The sequence below is a fragment of the Pithys albifrons genome, chromosome 10 (genome assembly GCF_047495875.1).
Source record: "Pithys albifrons albifrons isolate INPA30051 chromosome 10, PitAlb_v1, whole genome shotgun sequence".
Lineage (NCBI taxonomy): Eukaryota > Metazoa > Chordata > Aves > Passeriformes > Thamnophilidae > Pithys > Pithys albifrons.
In genome coordinates, this window is record NC_092467.1 from 29,357,569 (window position 1) to 29,363,568 (window position 6,000).

The window sequence follows — 6,000 nt, forward strand, 5'->3', positions numbered from 1 at the left end:
CACGACACTTACTTAAAAATAATTAATCTTCTGATCCTCCTTGTACCATGTCTTGAAGCACTAAAGAAAAGAAAAATGTATGCCTTGAATGCTTTGATATTTTAAGTGATGTTGAAGTCAAGGGTGCTTCTTCTATGCTTGGTGCCTGCAGCTATGTGGGGCTGCACTGTAGAGGGGCAAAGAGATTTGCACAAAAATGTTTAACATTTCCTAGTGGGGATTGTTTGGAATTTCCCATTCCATGGAAAGAAAAAAGTTAATATTTTGATTTTCAGACTCAATAAAAAGGAAAACACACAGTAAAATATTGGAATTTCTCGAGGGAAAATCCCAAATTCAAAGCTGCCTTAATAGAGTGAGGAATGGCAAGGATACCAAGCATTTTTGGTAACTAGAAATACCAGAAGATTGGCTTTCACTTCATAAGGTTACCTACCTTGGCTGATAGTGTAGATAGGGGGAAATACCATACGGATCTCTTGAGGATACACTTCCCATCTGACTCCTGCCACCGGCTCCGGTTTCCTGGAGAACCTAAACCCACCCATGAGAAGTTTTCCATGGGTGGAGCAGGGTTACTGCTTTACTGCCAAACCCACCTCCATGCCCCAGCCTCACCCCACTCCTGCTCATCTTGGCACCTTAGTTTTGCCTCTCTTTGTTCTTAAGCTCATTTTCTGTTTAATAAACCCTTTGATTACCTGGCTTTTATCTGCAAAAATGTATATATTTTCCCTCTTAACAAAAAATAAAAGCACAGCAGCTGATGAATGGAAGTGAACCACCGCAAAAGGTCATCCCTTCCCATTGCAGCAGTGGGTGCAGGGGCAAATGGGGCCCTTTCCGTGCCATTTCCCCCCCTCTTCTGTACTTAAGCAAAAATAGCTGCTCGTAAATACAACCAAATTGGGAGAAAAGGTCCTGAGGCAAACTGGGAGCTCATTACAAGTCCAGTGCTGGAAATGTTTGTGTTAGGTTTCCATTAAAGCACAATGTGTATTTTGGGAGGTTGGCTACAGGCAGCTTGTTCTCTCCCAAAGCCTCTGGCTCCTTGCAGAGGTGCCAGCCTGTCGAAGGCTGTACCGCTATGTGCTAATATCTTCTCCCAGTGAGGTCTGACGGGTGGTTCATTAGTTTAAGCACTAATCCATGCTGCCTGTTCTTATTTGTATGGAGACCTGCTCTGCAAGAAAGCTACTTTCCATGCTCTTTCCCCTGAACAGTTAATCCACCTGCTTGGTGCCTAACCTGGCTGCTTCTGCAGAACGGCTCCCTTCATTGCAAGATAAGACATGCATGGCTTAATGCCTCCAGTAAACCTGCCTTCTTTATTCAAATCTTCTTGCAAGAGCAATTGTCTTCCTATTTTCAGTGCCGGTTCAGACAGGGAGCAGTCAAACAGTTATTTGAATATTTTGTCTGTAATAAATAAGACTGAAGATGTAACCCTCTGCTTAGCCTTGCTTATACCTCTGCAGTCTATTAGCACAGGATGGGTGGAAAGTCTTCTGCAGCCTTTTATGCACCTCGGGTTCACTGGTGTCTGTGCAGTTCACCACCAACCCATCCACTATTAGCTCAGGGTGCTGCTCTGTGCTTTCAGCAAAGTTGCACCTGCATTTGGCTTTGCTCTGGCTCTACTGGTACATCAGCTCCAATGCAAGAATTTAGCATAGAGGTAACTTTAGTTCCTTTGTGGCTCCTTTGGAAAGCTGGAGTCATTATAGATTGCTGTGCCATGTGAGTTTTAAGGCACATATCAATCCATGACAAAATCATCTCACAAAGACTTAAATCTCCTTCACATCACCCCAGGAAGCCATCCCCAAACCTCTAAGACTTTTGCCATATGTACCCTGGTTCATGGTGGCCCAGTTCACTTGCTTAACAGTGTCATATCTGATTTATACCAAATATAAAGGGATTATTCCACCCCTCACAAGCTTGGAAGTGATGCTCACCTTCAACATTTCTTGACTAAACACATCTTACACATTGGTTTGGAAGTCATTAATGTTCATTTTGAAAAGGAGTCTTTTCTGCAGCTACAGACAGCCACATGGGAGAGGGTTATCTGCTGTTCAGAAGTACCCTGAGGACTAGCAGATAAAATGCTTGACTGAATAAGGTGTGAAGGGGGGGCAAATGATGTCAAGCCTTATTCTCCCAGGGCCTGGAAGGTGAAGGGGTTAAAACCTGATAAGGAATCTCTCCTCTAGGAGAGCACCAGATTAAATCTGACCTACAAGCGGAAGGTGCTCCTATCTAATTGCTTGTACAGAGGAATATTGGTCCCCAGCTGGTCCCTTCCCCACCGATTTTGTGTGAACTTGCAGCCTTTTTTATGTCTTGTAGGAGAAGAAAAAACCTGAGCAAGTTTTAGACCTAGAAGCATTATTTAATGAGGAAACCCCATGAAAAGTTAATCTAGGGATTCAGTTCTGGGAAAAATGCTCAATTTAATAAGGAAAAGCTTTTTTTGATAAATAAAAGGAAAGGGATATGGGGCATGGGAACACAGAAGCAGTTATTAATGAAAACCAAGGGAAGTATTAACATATTTTTAACAGTGAGGCCAATGAGCCGGTGGGACAGCTGGCCAAGGGATGTGGTAAATCCAATTTAATCCAGCAACTTCACATCAAGGCTGGATGTCTTCCTAAAGGACTTGCAGTACCTTGGCCACAGGCTAAAGCTAAGAGCTGCTGGGTGATTTCTGAGAAAGGGCTGGAGCATCCTGCTGTCCTCAGCATTGATTAATTTGTTGACTCTCAGAGGCGGATGAGTTGGAAGTGCCATGTCTGACAGACCCAGACTTGCACCATATCCATTGAAGGGGACACTTATGCTGGCTCTGCTGAAAAAACTACCTCTCCTGAATTAAGCAGTGTTTTTTCAGCTGCAATCGTCTCATCATTTACAAGCAAAACTTTCATAGACTTTTTTTGGGTTTTATTGTTTTCCCATGGAAAAAAATACCTTGTAAAGAAAAAAAATCCCCTTTTTTGTTTTAAATAAAGGCTTCAGTGGGTTTTTTCCTCCTTCCCCTAAGTCTTGGTAGCTATTCTTCCTTTAATTTAAGCAAGGCTTATATCAGTTGACGTTATACTTGTGCTTACTTGACTTGAGGTAAACACGACTAATCCTGCTTAAAACTGAACTAAGAATATCTGCACAGTTTAATGAAATGGATTAAAATTTTACCTCCTATTAAACATTAACAACTTTTCTTGTTCGGACAAGCCCTGGGAGGCTGGAACAATGTTATTCATTTGCTTCAACATCACTAAAATTTCTTTGAAAATAAGCAAATTATGCACTTGTGCAGAAGGCAGGTCCCTTTGAAATGATGGTGCTCATGGGAGATTTGGCTCCCTTCCTCCTTTGGATAAAAAGAAAGTTTCCTTTCTTTTTAGATTTTATTTTCTTTCTGAGTTCCTTATTAAAACAGCACTGTTCTTTCTCCTCCGTTCATGGTGTTTCTCCAGGGGAAAGATCAGCCTAGCAAGAATTAAATGCTCCTTTATTTAATTTATATCTCAGGCTGACCTCAGCTCACATGCACTCACACCACACACCTGGAAATGGAGATGTCAAAGCACAATGGGAAAGCCAAGATTTTCACACCAGCTCCTGTACAAACCAAGTGATGGCTTTGTTTCAATTCATTCATTTTTCAGGTGGGAAAGAGAAGTCACATTATTTCAAGTTTTGGTATGTTTTGAATCACTTCAAAGATTTCAGGAGCAGGCTGAATTCCCCACAATTCCCATTTCTCCCATCCATAGTTGTGTGTGTCCACATAGTTTGGTGTTTTGGTGGTTCTGTTTCTCAACTTTCTGCTGACACGTGGAAACACTAAAAGGTGTTTTTCTTAAATAGTAACCCATTGTTCCTGCTGGTTATGAACCCTTCACATAAAGTGAGATCAAACCCTGCAGAGTTCATGCCTTTAGACACCACAGATGCTGATGTCTTTGCCACCAGCACTGAATTGTCTGGCAGCCTCGCACTTCACGTGTCCTAAAACACAGCACAGGGAGTCACCTGATGAGAGATAAAAAAAAACAAAACAGAAGCAAAGATGGTTATTTTCTGGGTTAAAGACAAAAATTAAATGCTGCACAGGGCCACACCACTATATATTAAAAGCAGTGTTGCCTGCAAGCTACTGCCGCAGTGACAGTCGGCGGCTCTGGAGCAGGGCAGGAACTCGTAGAACAAGACTTTCTAAGGAAACTGGGAGATGTTCCCAGTGACTTCGTTCCCTTCTAGCTACAGATAGGATGAGGCGGGGACTCATCGCAACCAGTGGGATCATTATTACCCAAACACACACACATAGGTGTAGTCTGTGCCCTGAGGAAATTATAACTCAAGACAAGCTAACGCAGGCACTCCTGCACCGGCTGGTGCCAGTGGGGGTGGTGTGCAAAGGTGATAATTGAAAGTTGTTGGGTTTTGGGGTTTGTTTGTGTGTCTTTTTCCCCTTGCTGAGTCAACAGGAGGTTGTTTTCTACCTTCTCTTCCTTCAGTGAAGGTGACACCTTCTGTTCAGCTATGATGTAGCTTGGTAAAACAAGCATTTGGCCATCAGAGCTGTGCCAGGAGCATCACCTGGTACTCAGAACAAGGGTAGGAAAGTCTGGAAAGAAGTAACAGTAGATCGTATCAGTGGGCTGATACAGGGACCTTGTTTACAGAAGCCAGGAGGGAAGTGATTCACTTCATTCATAAAAATCTGAACCTCCAATCTGGTCTCCAAAGGTAAACACAAGGTAGGAATCTCTTGCCTTTTGAGAGGAGAACAGTGGATGAAGGCAGAGGGTGTTTCAAGGGAAAGGGACAATGAGAGGAGAACTACAGCTGAAGTGGGGTACCTGCTCCAGGGACAGCCATGCTGCACCCCAAGGGTGGATGTGGGCTTGACATCAGCCCTTCAGTGCAGCAAGACCTCAGCCCAACAAGTCCTCTGGGTCCATGGCTGAATGCTGGTTTCAGCTTTACAAACAGCTGGGTGAAACCTTTGGGACACCCAAAACAAGGCAGGCTTTGGAGCATGAGAAAAACAGGTCTCTGCTTGCAGGATGAATCTCCTCCCTCCCCCTCCCTTGATTGAGAACCTCATATCCAAAAATCATTGAGCAGAAGTACAACAACTTCATCCTCTGAAGGCTGCCAAACATTCTTGCTGAGTGAAGCTGTTTAGGTGCACCAAGACATGGCCGAACCTGGGGCTTGCATAAACCTTTCTTACCCTGGAACAAAAGACCTGCTCCCATGGTAGTCAGGTGCATGCATGAATCCCTGCCTTTGAAAACACGTTGAACCGGTCTCTGTGCAAAAAAAGACAGGTTTGACTAGAATGTCCCCTTGTGCAGAAAGGATCTGCCAGCCAGGCCCCAGCATCAAAGGCAGACGGCTGAGTGTTCCCCAACCTCCGATTAGCATCAGCATGAGCAGAGCCCGGGTTTTGCAGCACTAAAGGCCACAACCAGCATCCAGCCTCCGGCTCCAGCAACACGTCTTGTTTGCATGAGCATGTCTGAGTTTGTTCATTTGTCTGCCTCATCAGGATCACTGCAGAGAGCTGAAGCATGCAAAGCCCAAAGTCTCCTGGCTGCTCAGCGTCCCAGCAGGAAGGACCAAACACCACAGCAGTGCAAGCTGCAAGCTCCAAATGCACCTGCAGACACTGCAGAAGTGGTTGCCTCGGGATGCAAGTGCTCATATGGGTTTGGGTTTGTATTCTTTTCCATTTCACCCATTTCTCTTTCACTTCCTTCCTGCCTCTCAGGAAGCGATGGCAATAGATACAGCCCATTACTGTGCTTAGGGCTTGAGGTACCTACACCTCTGCTCCTTTGGCTTTCACTTCTCTGTGGGGTTTCATTGAAATGCTCATTTCAAATCAGTGCTTATTCCTTCTGTAGCATCAAAACATTCCTCTGAGTTTTGCTTGCCCAGAAAGGTTTCTGTGGACCATGCCACCATGCATCA

General features: G+C 44.3%; 1 long non-coding RNA gene across 1 annotated transcript in view; it reads left to right on the top strand.

The window, feature by feature from the left end:
• The window catches only part of LOC139676393 (uncharacterized), a 236,635-nt gene extending 230,897 nt beyond the window's left edge, over window positions 1–5,738 (top strand). The window contains exon 4 of the long non-coding RNA XR_011698649.1: window positions 5,576–5,738. This is a non-coding gene — a long non-coding RNA (uncharacterized lncRNA). The remainder of the gene's footprint in view (window positions 1–5,575) is intronic.
• The last annotated feature ends 262 nt before the right edge of the window (window positions 5,739–6,000 follow it).